We start from the raw sequence: 14,290 nt of genomic DNA, 5'->3' as shown, positions 1-14,290 counted from the left end.
TAGGTTCCAATTCCAATACATACTGCTTTCGGCAAAAAAAGGTTCATCACCCTCGTTAAATGCCACCGTGTCCTAATGACCCCTTTTGCATCTAATATCCCAAGCTCTGGATCGATTTAACTGGATTTGAAATAACATTATTTTGCCCATAGGGCTCTGTGTATGGAAAGCACTTATATAACCGAAAACAAATCCGACCGCCTATCTTTAAAATCACATTGATATGCAGTGTTAGTTGAAAATAGCCCAGCAAACACAAAACGTTTCGACATCATTCGCAAAAGGTTAGAAAATGTTGCCAGAAAGCGTTTAAATGTCGGGTTAAGTAAACGGTATATAAAGGGTATATAACGTTTTCAGTACATTCCAAAACATTTTTGATAACTTACTGCAAACATTCTAACATTCGTTAACATTCGTTATTTAAGTGTTGACAAAATATATGGCAAAAAATGTTTGCAGAAAATATTTTTCAACAACATTTTGAAATCATTCAGAATATTTTTGCAGTGTGTTTTCATAAAAAAAAAAACGTTTTAAAACGTTTCCGTGACCTTTATATAGTCTGACATTTAATGCTATGAAAACGTTTTTACCCAAACCAAAAACCCAGAATATAACCTGTTTAAAAAGTATTAAAATTGTTTTGTGTTTGCTGGGTTCTTAATAACCAACCTGGTGTCATTTCTTTGTGGCTTATGAATGTAAGAAGATACAAATATGCCATTTTGATCACGTGATGAGACGACATAGGTAACTTGTATTTAAACAGTATTTGTTTACAGTATTATACTACAACAATACAACTAGTTAGCCATATTAGCAGTACACACAACTGTTGTTGATTGCTTTTATTAATATCCTAGTTCCAGTCGCTGAAGATTCAACTGCCTATTTAATTACATTGAATATATCTCGTTCTGTAATGCTTAATTGCTTTATAATTGTATCAAATGCTCACGTATGTATGTTTACCATAGATCCAAATTCGACAGCTTTACTTGCGTGAGAATAGAGCACTTACATACGTTTATCCCGCATTTACTAGTAATACTTGATTTTGTTTTTAACATTGCTTGAATCACGTTTGCAACTTCATTTGCAACTTTATTAACATCTGAACAATTAGGTCCATTTGTCTAGAAAAAAAAAAAAACAATACTTAGTGTGTTGCTAAGATGATTTTGAATTTAGGAATCGTTATCCATGCTGAATGAGCCCACGTACCCCTTAATGTTAGGCTATATGATTAGGGTTTTGATTAAGGGTAGGGTAGGTAGTAATAGTGTTATTCTGGTTACGCATGTAAGGGTTAGGATTATAGTTGAGTTAGGATTAGGGTTAGTGTTATGGCCCGTGTGTAGGAATTAGGGTTAGGGTATGGAAGGACCGGAGTCTGCAATTACCTCAGACTTATATTTTGGTGATGTGATGGGGTAGTTTGTTCCAATTCTGTACTGTTCTTGGCCAGTAGGAGTGCGTGTAGCAGACCTTGTTTGCTAATATTGACATGAGTTCTGGTGAGAGTGCCTAGAAGGACGTTGGACCGTCAGAAGGGGGTCCATATCCTTTAGCATATTAGTGACGCTACTAGATATAAACTCAACCCATACAGTATCGAAACGATTATAGATGGTCAGATATACCGGGAACTGAAATATATATAGCAAACACTTATTTAATGTATATAAAGCGCAGCATTCTCCTGCGCATTTTGATATCTCTTTTGTTGGTCTACGATATCATTTGGTCGAGTTATGGGTGCTTGAGTGTCTTCAAGTCGGATTTTGAAAGTTGCACTTAGGGGCTGTGCAATAATTATGAGCCCTGGGGGGAGGGTAAAATTGGGGGGGGGGGGGGAAAGAAATTTTTGGCGAGCCAAAGGGGGGGGGGCAAGCAATTTTTGGCAAGCTGAGAGGGGGGGGCAAGCGATTTTTGGCACACATTCATGGGGCGCCTTTTTAATAAAACGCTCTAAAAGGCTTAGGAAAACAGTACGGAAATGCTTAAATATGCAAATTTTCCTGCTCGCTGCGCTCGCAACAGGTATATAGACCATTTAAGGTTTGTAAATTGGGATCCCAAAAATTTGGCATGCGCAAGGGGGGGGCAAAGAATTTTGGCGGGCCGAGAGGGGGGGCAAGCGATTTTTGGCAGGCCGAGAGGGGGGGGGCAAGCGATTTTTGGCGAGCCGTTTGGAAATTTTACCCCCCCGGGGGCTCATAATTATTGCACAGCCCCTTAGCTCCTATTCAAGCTAAATGGGTTGTACTGTGACCAATAAATGACCACTGCTTTTGTCAGTATGTGTGTCACGTGTTGCATAAATTGATTGCGATGACCATCAATTGTACTCAATGGTCAACAATGGTAGGCATCAATCAATATGAGGTTGAAGTCAGATTACCTTACAGGGTAGGACAGGGAAAGGTGTCCTGAGTAACCAACGATGGCTGAATTGAGTCAAATGCACGGCCACATGTTGCAGCCCTAACCAAAGAGTTCTTGAAAACAGAGGGGGTGGATATTCTCGACTAGCCTGCCAAGAGCCCTGACCTTAATCCGCTAGAACACCTGTGGGACACTCTTAAGAGGAAAGTTAACAAGGCAATCAAGCCTGATACCACCTTAGAAGGCCTTCGGCGCATCCTGCTTAGGAAATGGCGCGATATTGACCAAGGAAAAGATAAGACATCTTGTTCAGAGCATGCGACGTCGAATCCATGCAGTTCCAATTCTGTACTGTTCTTGGCCAGAAGGAGTGCGTGTAGCAGACCTTGTTTGCTAATATTGACATGAGTTCTGGTGAGAGTGCCTAGAAGGACGTTGGACCGTCAGAAGGGGTTCGTCGACCGGCAGGGGCAGGATACCCACTCTAGCTTTGCGGACGATGGTTAACCTATCGACTGTTCTACGATCTTTCAAAAAATTGAAATCCATATCCTTTAGCATATTAGTGACGCTACTAGATATAAACTCAACCCATACAGTATCGAAACGATTATAGATGGTCAGATATACCGGGAACTGAAATATATAGCAAAAACTTATTTAATATATAAAAAGCGCAGCATTCTCCTGCGCATTTTGATATCTCTTTTATTATTTGGTCGAGTTATGGGTGCTTGAGTGGCTTCAAGTCGGATTTTGAAAGTTGCACTTAGCTCCTATTCAAGCTAAATGGGTTGTACTGTGACCAATAAATGACCACTGCTTTTGTCAGTATGTGTGTCACGTGTTGCATAAATTGATTGCGATGACCACCAATTGTACTCAATGGTCAACAATGGTAGGCATAAATCAATATGAGGTTGAAGTCAGATTACCTTACAGGGTAGGACAGGGAAAGGTGTCCTGAGTAACCAACGATGGCTGAATTGAGCCCTAACCAGAGAGTTCTTGAAAACAGAGGGGGTGGATACTTTCGACTAGCCTGCCAAGAGCCCTGACCTTAATCCGCTAGAACACCTGTGGGACACTCTTAAGAGGAAAGCTAACAAGGCAATCAAGCCTGATACCACCTTAGAAGGCCTTCGGCGCATCCTGCTCAGGAAAAGGCGCGACATTGACCAAGGAAAGATAAGACATCTTGTTCAGAGCATACGACGTCGAATCCATGCAGTGATAGACAGTGATGGTGGGCACAACAGGTATTGAGATGTCAGCAGAAAGAGTTCATGAGATAAGTCAGAGATAAGTAAAGGGTAGCAAGTATTGAAGTTGGAAGTCGAGGGAGTAAAAAAAAGTAACGTTCATGGTTAAGTAAACAGCACATCGGTGTCCTTTGTTTTGATATTGTGTGTGTACACGACGAACGCATTTGGCTTGAATAGGAGCTAAGTGCAACTTTCAAAATCCGACTTGAAGCCACTCAAGCGCCTGTAACTCAACCAAATTATATCGTAGAGCAACAAAAGAGGTATCAAAATGCGCAGGAGAAAGCTGCGCTTTATATACATTAAATAAGGTTTATATTTCAGTTCCCGATATATCAGACCATCTATAATCGTTTCAATACTTTATGGGTTGAGTTTATTTAGTGATCATTCATAACAAGGCGGGCTGCGCGACACTGCACCATCTCAATGTTGTTACTCAGATCTTTATGGCGGTGGTCCCACACTGAACTATCATATTCAACATATTAGCAACACATCGGTTTTTTTCTTCGATGTTTTCTAGAAAAGTGGACTTAATTTTGCCCAGAATGAAAGTACACAGTGTTTCAATGATTGTTCCAAAGATGCCAACATCTGAATGATGTTGGATTGTAAGGTGTTCTGATCAAGTTCATCCCTGATTGTCTTTTCAGCTTTTGCTAAACTTACTCGCTGCTGCAGATTGCTTACACAAATCCCATTTGTGATGCGATCAAGCAAAATCAGTCCGAACTCAGAAATATCAGATTTTCAGTTTCTTATAGGATAAAAAAAAAACATTTACAAAGCTGCATCTTGCAGAAAACCCCATTAAAATTGAACAACCAGTTTCAAAGATATGAGCAATTTAAAACAGAAGGAAACAAAAGGAAATATTGTCTTTTTTTGGCTATATCGTAAAATCAATATTTCCGAGTTCCGACTGATTTTGCTTGATCGCATCACATTTTACCACCGTTTTAGCTGAAAAACGGCAATAACCCATTCAATCTCACTATGACCAACAACAATGCTTTCAGTCTAACCATCAAAATTTGACGACATCAGGTTACTTTCTAATAAGTTGGCAGTGCCGGCACAAAACTCAACAAAGGTTGACAGGAGAATGTTCTTTTTTAACGCACTAAACCTTAATAACCTAAAATGACAATACGCCCACAAAGCTGAAAGTTACAATTCGGTAGGACTAATATTCACTAACAACCGATGTCGTTGTGAATTATTCAGCAAAATTGTCATAAAATGAGAAAAAAAAATACCATTTCGAGGCGTCAAATCCTATATAAAATGTATTTTCTTATAACGTGGTCAATTACAGTAATTCAAAGCAGTTTTTCAGATGCCCAACAAACAAATAGTTCCTTGTCGTATTATCATGCATCGTGCAGTTCTGTAAGCAGTATAATAGATGTGTCTACCGCCATTTGTACTTGGTTTCCGTCTCCGTAGTCTATATTCGTTTCCATGTTTTTCGTTAGGGTTTTAGCCATGTTATGTCCTTATGTTTCTCTGAGCAATTGTTTTCCACTGCAGATTTGCTAAGGCCTTCGCAGTTTCATCAGATCTTGGTAGCTCTGACATGAAGCCTTATGGCCTGTTAACACACCTTTGGGGCCCTTTGCTGGTCCCTCAGTTTATTGTTTTAACATAATTAAGACAAAATTATGACCGCAAACTACCATTTTGCTCGGCTTGACAAGCAGAGAACGCATCTTTGTGCTGTTTTCTATGGGGAAATGAAAATTGCTTAGACATAATTTCAATTATAAAAAAAATCTACTCCTACAATTTGCTGATATATAATATACGCACTGACATGAAGTTTCATTACAACTTTTTTAAATTAGGGGTCACCCGGCTACTTTGATCACAATTGGTCTGAATAAGCGGGAAAATGCAAATTCGAACATGTATCATAGAGGGGTGTACACTTCAAATTAAGCATGCATTTAGAGTTTTACTTTAATACGCTTTACTGTTTTACAAACACATGATGTTCAAATACGCCAAATACCGCCCACGTAGGTGGTATTTTAAGTGGAAAAGCAGCTGTAAATTCAGCTGAATTTAGAACAATATCTTCCGTAACGGATTCATCATCTTCCTATTTACAGCCTTGCCAGTTGGCCAAGGGCAATTCGCAGAAACAAAGAGGTGTGAATTTCAAATGAAGTAACCCATTAGCATATAATGTTGACGACATTTCCAGGGTCTCTTTAATTTGTTTTACTGTTTTAGAAACACGTGATGTTGAAATACGCCACATATAACACATACGAAGGTGGAATTTAAGTGGGAAAGCAGCTGAAAATTCGGCTGTCGCTGAAAAAAACATATGGGACTTAGCACAACATCTTCCAAAATGGTGCCACTCAATTTCCGACATAGCCTGTTTGGCCAAGGCTAATTCCCAGAAATGTTTTTGTTAGCCCATGACATCAGTTTACATCACGCACACTCCCGAGCCAGAGTCTTAGTCCACTTTGCTCTCCAGCAAGTACAAAACGTTTTACAGAAAGCGTTGAAATGTCAGATTTTCAAAGAGTATAAAACGTTGTGATAACATTTGAGAACATTCTGAAAACTTCCTACAACAAAACATGTTAACATATACGTGTTGACAAAATATTTTTGCAATTATGTCTGCAAAATAATAGTTTAAAATAGCTTAATATTTTGAAATTATTTGTATTACGTTGTTGCAGTGTTTTTTGTTTTTATTTTCATATAAAAGTTTTAAAAACGCTTCATAACCTTAACGTGACCCGACATTTAAGAGATAGGAAGGGCCACTGTAGGTAATTTTTTACCCGTTTTGAAATGTATCTTGAAATAATGATGATAAGTACGAGTACATCAAGGTATATATTTTCGAAAAGGAAATGATGAAAAGGAATCCCAAACTAAGACACCAGATTTCTGACAAAATTAGCAGTTTTGAGCAAGTTTGATTTTCCATTCAATATTTGTCGGCCACATTAAAAACTTACCTTTTAAATAATTTTTTTTAAAACTTAGGGGTCAAAAAGGATCAAAATTAGACATTGGTTTCATTTTGACCAATATTTTGGATATTTTAAGGTATAAAAATAGTATGATTCTGTCCTAATTGTAGCAAAATAAGTATTAGATGGGTTTCAAAACGGACTCTTTAATCTAAAACTGGTTCGTGAAACTTATTTCTATACTATTAATGCTTACGTAAGAATATAACCATGGTAGTTATTGTTTAATGTCATGATTTGGATAGTAGATATAGCAGCGAACAACCTGTTTTTTTTTTAAACATCTGATCCAGTTATTGTTATAGTCTACAAGTAATCTGTAGCCTCTTTGTAAGCCTATTCGCTTTGCTGATTTGGTATTATCATATGTGACCGTCCACGGCGAATGAGCCGTAAATTCCTCCCCCGGTCAATTTTGTTTTATTTCGTGTTTAAACAATAAACATCATAAACTTAAAAATAGTATATCATTTGACTTCAAACGATATCCAGAAGCGGGGTTATGATTTGTTAAACTTTGCTCCTTTAACAAAATTATAGCTTTTTGCGTTTTTACATGTGCCTCTTTTTCCACATTGTTGGCAATAAGTATCAAACAGTCATAATTGGCGGTCATTTCAAATCATCCCCAAGTCAACGAGGTTTAAGAAAGTTCTCTCATTGTTAATTGTTGGTTATGCATACCTGTACAAAATACAATGCCTGGTAACCCACCACTTGAACAGGATTTAGCAATATAAGCAAACAAAGACCAGAGCTATTAAAAGTTCTATAGCCATCTAAGGTAGAAGCTTATTATCCACTTCAACAATAGGATTATTGATTAGTTTTTGACTATCGAAATGAGACGGATGTCGGGCCAGCTTAAGTTACTGATGAATATGACCTTCGTACACATTTTACACCATAACTCAGAATACAATTTAGGGAATTTACGGCTCGTTTGTGCTGCCGGGCAAAAATGAGAAAAGGAGAAAACAATAGAAGAGGAATAAGTGAAACGGGAAAGAGAGCAGAATAGGAGCAAACAAAGTATAAAGATAAGCGCATGGAATATTTCTTATCTCTCGACCAATTAAAGCAAAATTGTTTTTTGATTGTTGTGAGTGGTCTGCATCTCTGTCACCCATCAATGATGGCGCATTGGCAGGTGATATGCATTCCCCTTACCAGTCCAACTTTAATTCCCATTTCAACACAGATATAACACATGATATAAATATAGATACATTCACACTGACTATGCGCCTAACCGATAAATTCTACTTCCGGCACAGCAAACAAACATCATTACAAAATTTAGCTTTCAGCATTCGCCACACCTTGGTGCACGACATCCAGAGAGTAATATTTGTCTCCAGGATCTGTGGGCAATGCAGATGCAGATGTGCGGACTCGGAGACAGCGGAGTTTAAAAGTTTGACTTTACCAGGACATTTACGGACTCTATAATTTAAAACTGGTTCGTGAAACTTATTTCTATAATTTTAATGTTTACGTAAGAATATAACCATGGTAGTTATTGTTTAATGTCATGATTTGGATAGCAGATATAGCAGTGAACAACCTTTTTTTTAAACATCTGATCCCCTCAGTTACTGTTAATAGTCTACAAGTAGTCTGTAGCGTTAATAGCCTCTTTGTAAGCCTATTCGCTTTGCTGATTTGGTATTATCATATCTGTTGAGCAAAAATGAGAAAAGGAGAAAAATAGAAGAGGCATAAGTGAAACGTGAAAGAGAGCAGAATAGGAGCAAACAAAGTATAAAGATAAGAGCATGGAATATTTCTTATCTTTCGACCAATTAAAGCAAAATTGTCATTTGATTGTTGTGTCAGGCCTGTATAAATTTATGGACCTTCTTAGCATGACTTATGCATTTCGAAGGGGTCTGGTATTTTGGATCCTCCACGGACCCAAGCGTGTGTGCTTATACGGGCCAACTGGGTGTTTATCCATGGTAGTTCCCCGATGATAACAGTTCTATAAGCAATATTTTCACATACAAATTGGATCTCTGTCACCCATCAATGATGGCCAATTGGCAGGTGATACGCATTCCCCTTACCAGTCCAAGTTTACTCCGGACTCAAGCAGGTTTTAGATGTCCATAGAAATATAATAAGTGTAAAGTTATATTATAATAATAGAAACAATATAGTCCCTATTTTTACATTTACGTCTAAATCATTAGAAAATATTGTTTTAAGTTTATTGAAAAAAATAAATATCCAAAATTATTCCAGATAGTATTTCGTTTCTACTTTTCATGTGATGGGCCCGGCCCGAGGAGTCTCCATGGTTGAAGGTATACGGGTATGTGCCATCGTTTTGGGATACATTTTTAGCGATTTAGTATATTGATGGGTGGAGACCAATGCGCCAATTCGCAAATGATCCTTAAAAGCGCATACATAGGGCAAATTTGGATACTTTGTTTTGAAAATTTGGTATACTGATGGGTAGCAATAACAGCAAAAAGTAGGTATAGAGAAAGTCGGTAAGTCTGTGTGGTACATTCCCGAACAAACATTTTGGAAACCCTTTATTTTTAGATAGCCCCGCGAATAGAAACTTGAGGTGTGCGGTCAGGAGATCTTAGTGCTGCAAAGCAATCACATGTCTTTTTTTGTCAAACAATTCTACAAGGCGTTCTGTCAATTACAGGAAAGAAAGTCGAGAAACTGTGATTTTCGTGTTATTTTAATTGACTTTTGCGCAACTGCATTTTTACACAGCTCACAGAAATTGTCACTAAGTCATTATTAATGGTCACACAATAGCGATTTTACAGTTGTGGCAGGGCAAGATGTTGATTCAGCTATCAACTAGAGCAATTTGACCAAATACCTCATACTAATTATAGTGGCATTTTTGTTCTGTAAATTATGATACACTCTTTATAGTGCAATATATTGGACATTGGACAAGGCTTCAACACATGTATTACGTGGTATATTCGACAAGGATAGCACAAACTATTTAAGGCAGCACATGTATAGCTTAGTATATATTAGACAAGGGCAGCACACAGTTTTTAGGGGCAGCGCGTGTATAGCGCGGTATATTGGAAACGTGTAGCGCATTTTTAAGGGTAGCACAATGTATAGCGTGGTCATTGAACAAGGATATTGCAATTGTTTAAAGGGCAGTACATGTATAGCGTGGTATATTGGAATATAGTAGCACAACTTTAGGATGGCACAGGTATAGCTTGGTATAGTAGACAAGGGCAGTACATTGTTTTAAGGGCAGCACATGAATTGCGTACCATATTGGACTAGGGCAGCACACCATTTATATTAAGGCTAGCACATGCATTATATATAGCGTAGTATATTGGACAAGGGTAGCACAAACTTTGTAAGGGTAGCACATGTATAGCATTGGTATATTGGACAAGGGTGGCACATTGTTTTAAAGGCAGCCCACGTATAGGTGGTATATTGGACTAGGGTAACACAAGTTTAGGGCAGCACTTGTATAGCGTGGTTCATGCCTGTTGGACAAGGGTAACATGAATATGGCAGCACATAGCGCGGTATATTGGAGAAGGCGGCCCTGATTTGGTTAAATGATCTAACTTGAAAATCGCTGTTTCGAATAAAAGAACTTTAAAGTTTGAACTTGACGTTTTTCCTTTTTCATAAAATAAATTAATAAACACAATTAATATCTTGCTAAATTTGGCTATTTTTAGTAATTTTGAAATGACAACCATTTTTAGGAAGTTAGATTGTTCGACACGGATTTATTTCGTAACACAAAAGCCACAGCAGGACCCATTTATATGGTAAAATAATATAACTTATTTTGCCGGGTAAAAATGAGTAAAAATGCCATTTTTTGGTGACTTTGGGGAAATGTTTTGAAATTTTACATATGCATCTTGGAAAGTGAATCAATTTACTGAGATGGATGATTAAATCAAAAAAGGCAAACATAACACGTTTGTTAACATTGTTCATTTTATGCAAATCCAAAATAAATGAAGATGTTAAACTCACATTTTTAGTGACGTTTCACCACTACACTAGTGGTTTCATCAGACTGGCAACTAATCCGCTTCCTTTTACAGCCAACAGGAACCGCTATAGAGGGCATAATGAGTTGGTTAATAGTGTTGTTGAGTGAGTAGGCCCCCTCGTCCTTGTTGAGAGTGTATTTGCCTTTTCGGCGTATCCAGATGGCTTCTTTCAGCCACCTAGTGGTCATCGACAGAGAAGCTTTCCATGGAAACGGCCGTAAATGCTCATTTTTAAGCGAATATCTCCTGTAAAATGGAGATATTTAAATAAAGAAATTAAATTAACAATGAACAGAGATTATAATCTTTTCACATCTAGACTCTCATCTTCATTATTAAATCGAAGGGGGTGCATGTCTTACCTGGAGATAGGGCCGGCCATCAAAAATGCCCAGGAGGGTGAAACCCACCATTGGTTTCTACAGTAAAATCCACGATTTTCATTTCGCTCTTGTAAAATTATTCCAAGAGCTTGTCTTTTACTTGTTAGTTAGGTTAAAATAGTCATTTCCTTATCTATTTTGGAGAAACTGTACAGGAGACCCATAGATATTCATTGGTACCAAATATCCCCCCCCCCCTTCATGGTCCGTGTTAAAAAAAAATATGGCTCAGTAGTTCTAGTATAGGGTTAAGGTGTACTTTGTAAAACTGTGGTTTACATTTTCCCCATTCATATCCCAAACTTTTTCTACAAACCCACGAAAGTCTTTGTTAGTGAGATCGTATTATAACGGAAATATTTCGACTATATATAATAGCCTAATCGAAGGGCCACGCAAAAATATCTACGGAGACGAAACGGTAAAATTGATGTCGCTCAAATACAGCTTAAAACTCGCGTGTTTGGTAATATGCAATAAAACGGAATTGCGTTCGAGCGAAACTGACTGATTTGATTTATTCGTTTAGCAATATTTCTATTGCTAATCTGAAAATTGCTTCTACCTGGATGGCTAGAAGCTTATTGTTTTTCAGTCATTAAAAACAAACAAACAAACAAACAAACAAAGAAAACATAACAGTGATAATTCAAAAGATGACAAAGAAACATGAAGATAAAAAACCCAGTAACACTGTCTGAACTGAGTGGGAGAGTTGGGAGAGAGAAAGAGAAGAAAGCGAGAAAAGAGAGGGGTGGCATAATGGAGAGAGAACGTCACAACAATATGGACAAGTGTGCCATCAAATTTGCGTTCGGACCTGTTTAGGCCTATCCTACTTAGCAAAATCTAATTATTACGATAAGAGACATGAGTTACAAGTCACATGACCACTTGAAGCACCGATGTTCCATATGATTGATTGATTTATCTAGCCTGTATTGATAGACATGAGTGTAATTGACAGCATCTATTATTACCACCCACCCCTATTGAAATCATATGCATTGATGCCCCAAACGCAACAATTCAAATTACAGAACAACTCACTTAATCCCTTGCGTTTGAGTTTCAAAACAATAGACTCCCAAAAACTAAATATAGAAATATAGAAAGAAAGAAAGAAAGAAAGAAAGAAAGAAAGAAAGAAAGAAAGAAAGAAAGAAAGAAAGAAAGAAAGAAAGAAAGAAAGAAAGAAAGAAAGAAAGAAAGAAAGAAAGAAAGAAAGAAAGAAAGAAAGAAAGAAAGAAAAAAAAGTAAAAACCTTTAATACATAAAGTAAAAACCCAACGTTTTAAAGTGAGGATTTGAAGTAAGGTTTCAAAATCTCACTGGCATTTTTCAATTTCTTGCAATGTTTTCTAAGAATTATGATTTATAACATGGGGGCAGTTTAATGACATCGCTCGTCACGCTGAGGGAACCAAAGAAATGAGACATTAATCCTTGTCCTACCGAGCCAAGTTGTGTAGCACGAAGAACAAAGGTGATTACAACCCCTATGTTTATTTATTTAACGTTATACTATTAGCTATAACATTATAAAGTACCTTTTCCTCGCAAAATTTGGAAATTCTAACGTTCAACATTTTATGCGTAAACCTATAACGAAAATGGATTTTAAGTCAGCTCATTGATTCCAAGGCTTTAATTTGCGAAAACTTACAAACGATTTCCATAAACATTGCGATCTTAACTTCTGGAACTTTTGTACTTGTTTTTACTCAGGTTATCGAAGTTGCAACTTGATATACACATGGCTAGTAATCCACCACCTCGTGCTAGCAATGAAACTGGCTGCAAAAACGACTTAAACAGCATGGCAAACACAGGTTGGTCATATGATGCATTACTGAATATGAATCATGAAATATTTTTTTGCAGATTTAAAGAGAAGACGTGCGATTTTGGGCACAGATGTTGGGGCACCATATTACGCCCTACAACAGTATAGAAAAACGTCAAATATGAAATGACCTGCTCGCGTCACATGATTGGACCATTTAAGGTTTGAAATTTGAGTTCGGCAAAATATGGCATGTGTAAAATGCGGGAAAAGATTTTTGGCTCGTAGAAGAGGAGGGAGGGGGATTGTTTTGGCACAGCAAGAAGTAGGGGAAGCAATTTGTGGCAGAGTATTTTTCACCTCACCCGGGGTACGTACATTCCCTAATGAGCTTACTAAGACTCTGGGCCAAATACATGGCCCTAAAAATATGAATCCGAAATGATTGAAATTGAGTTCACATTGCCATGGAGATTTGGGTACGCGCTGGCAAGACGCATAATGGTAAAAGGAAAGAAGACCAAGGGAAGGTTCACATCTTTTTAAACACTTTACTGATATTGGCCAATATTGACCCGTTCAAAAATAAAGGGAACATACCACTCATATGCAGGGAAGACGCAGATGAGATGACAAAATATAAGTGTAGTATTCCTATTTTACAGAAAAAAAAAGCAAATTTAACTGATCTTAGACTATTATATATTCCTCTAACTCTATCTATGCGACCACTTTCTAACCACTAAAACAGTAAGGAATTTTGTGCAACCTTTTCGGTGACTTAACATTTTAGAAACATACCCTTTCTACAACCAATAACGGTTTAAGCAAATCGTCTTCAAACTGTAGTTCCTAAAGGAATCGTTCCCATGTCCTTATACGGTCAGTTTCAATTGGTAGAACGTAACATTGGCCTCGGATAATTTGTAAATGTTGACTGTCGGTAAAAGGTGACATATATTACAAGTATTATTCAACCAGAATATGGTTGAGTCAGCAAATTTCTCGGTAGACAGCTGTAAACTATGCACGTGAAATTGTCTATAGCATAGTTCTTGGTAATTGGCATAGAACAACATTTTAATAGAAAGTAATGTCTTTTAACAGGTAATGAGGAGACTGCTTTTCAACAGACCTATTTGGAAACCGGAAATCCCACTCAAGACCACGAACAAGATGGCTGCTTGCCACCACGCTCTGATGCCCTAAAAATCACAAATGCAGGTCGGTCACTTCACGTAATTATAATAATTGCAATCCGATGACATACTTAGGGACGCACCGTTTGACTTCGGAGGGGGTGGGGGCTTTCTTTGTTGTAGTTATTTGCATGCATTATTGTATCCACAGTTAGGTGGGTCAAGTAAATTTGGGCAAAGTAATTTTTCTCATTTTATAGTAAGAGAAGTTTTTTTTTTCTAAAAACCCT

The 14,290-nt window shown here is 37.5% G+C and overlaps 1 long non-coding RNA gene across 1 annotated transcript; it reads left to right on the top strand.

Annotated features, from left to right (window-relative positions):
• Nucleotides 1–8,007: 8,007 nt before the first annotated feature.
• Nucleotides 8,008–14,079, top strand: LOC140145204 (uncharacterized). Its single transcript, XR_011858001.1, has 3 exons — nt 8,008–8,126; nt 12,804–12,907; nt 13,969–14,079. It is a non-coding gene; the product is annotated as an uncharacterized lncRNA (long non-coding RNA).
• The last annotated feature ends 211 nt before the right edge of the window (nt 14,080–14,290 follow it).

This window comes from Amphiura filiformis, unplaced genomic scaffold, assembly GCF_039555335.1.
Source record: "Amphiura filiformis unplaced genomic scaffold, Afil_fr2py scaffold_171, whole genome shotgun sequence".
Taxonomy (NCBI): Eukaryota; Metazoa; Echinodermata; class Ophiuroidea; order Amphilepidida; family Amphiuridae; genus Amphiura; species Amphiura filiformis.
The sequence above is the reverse complement of the archived record's forward strand: the minus strand, read 5'-3'. Positions and strand labels throughout refer to the sequence as shown.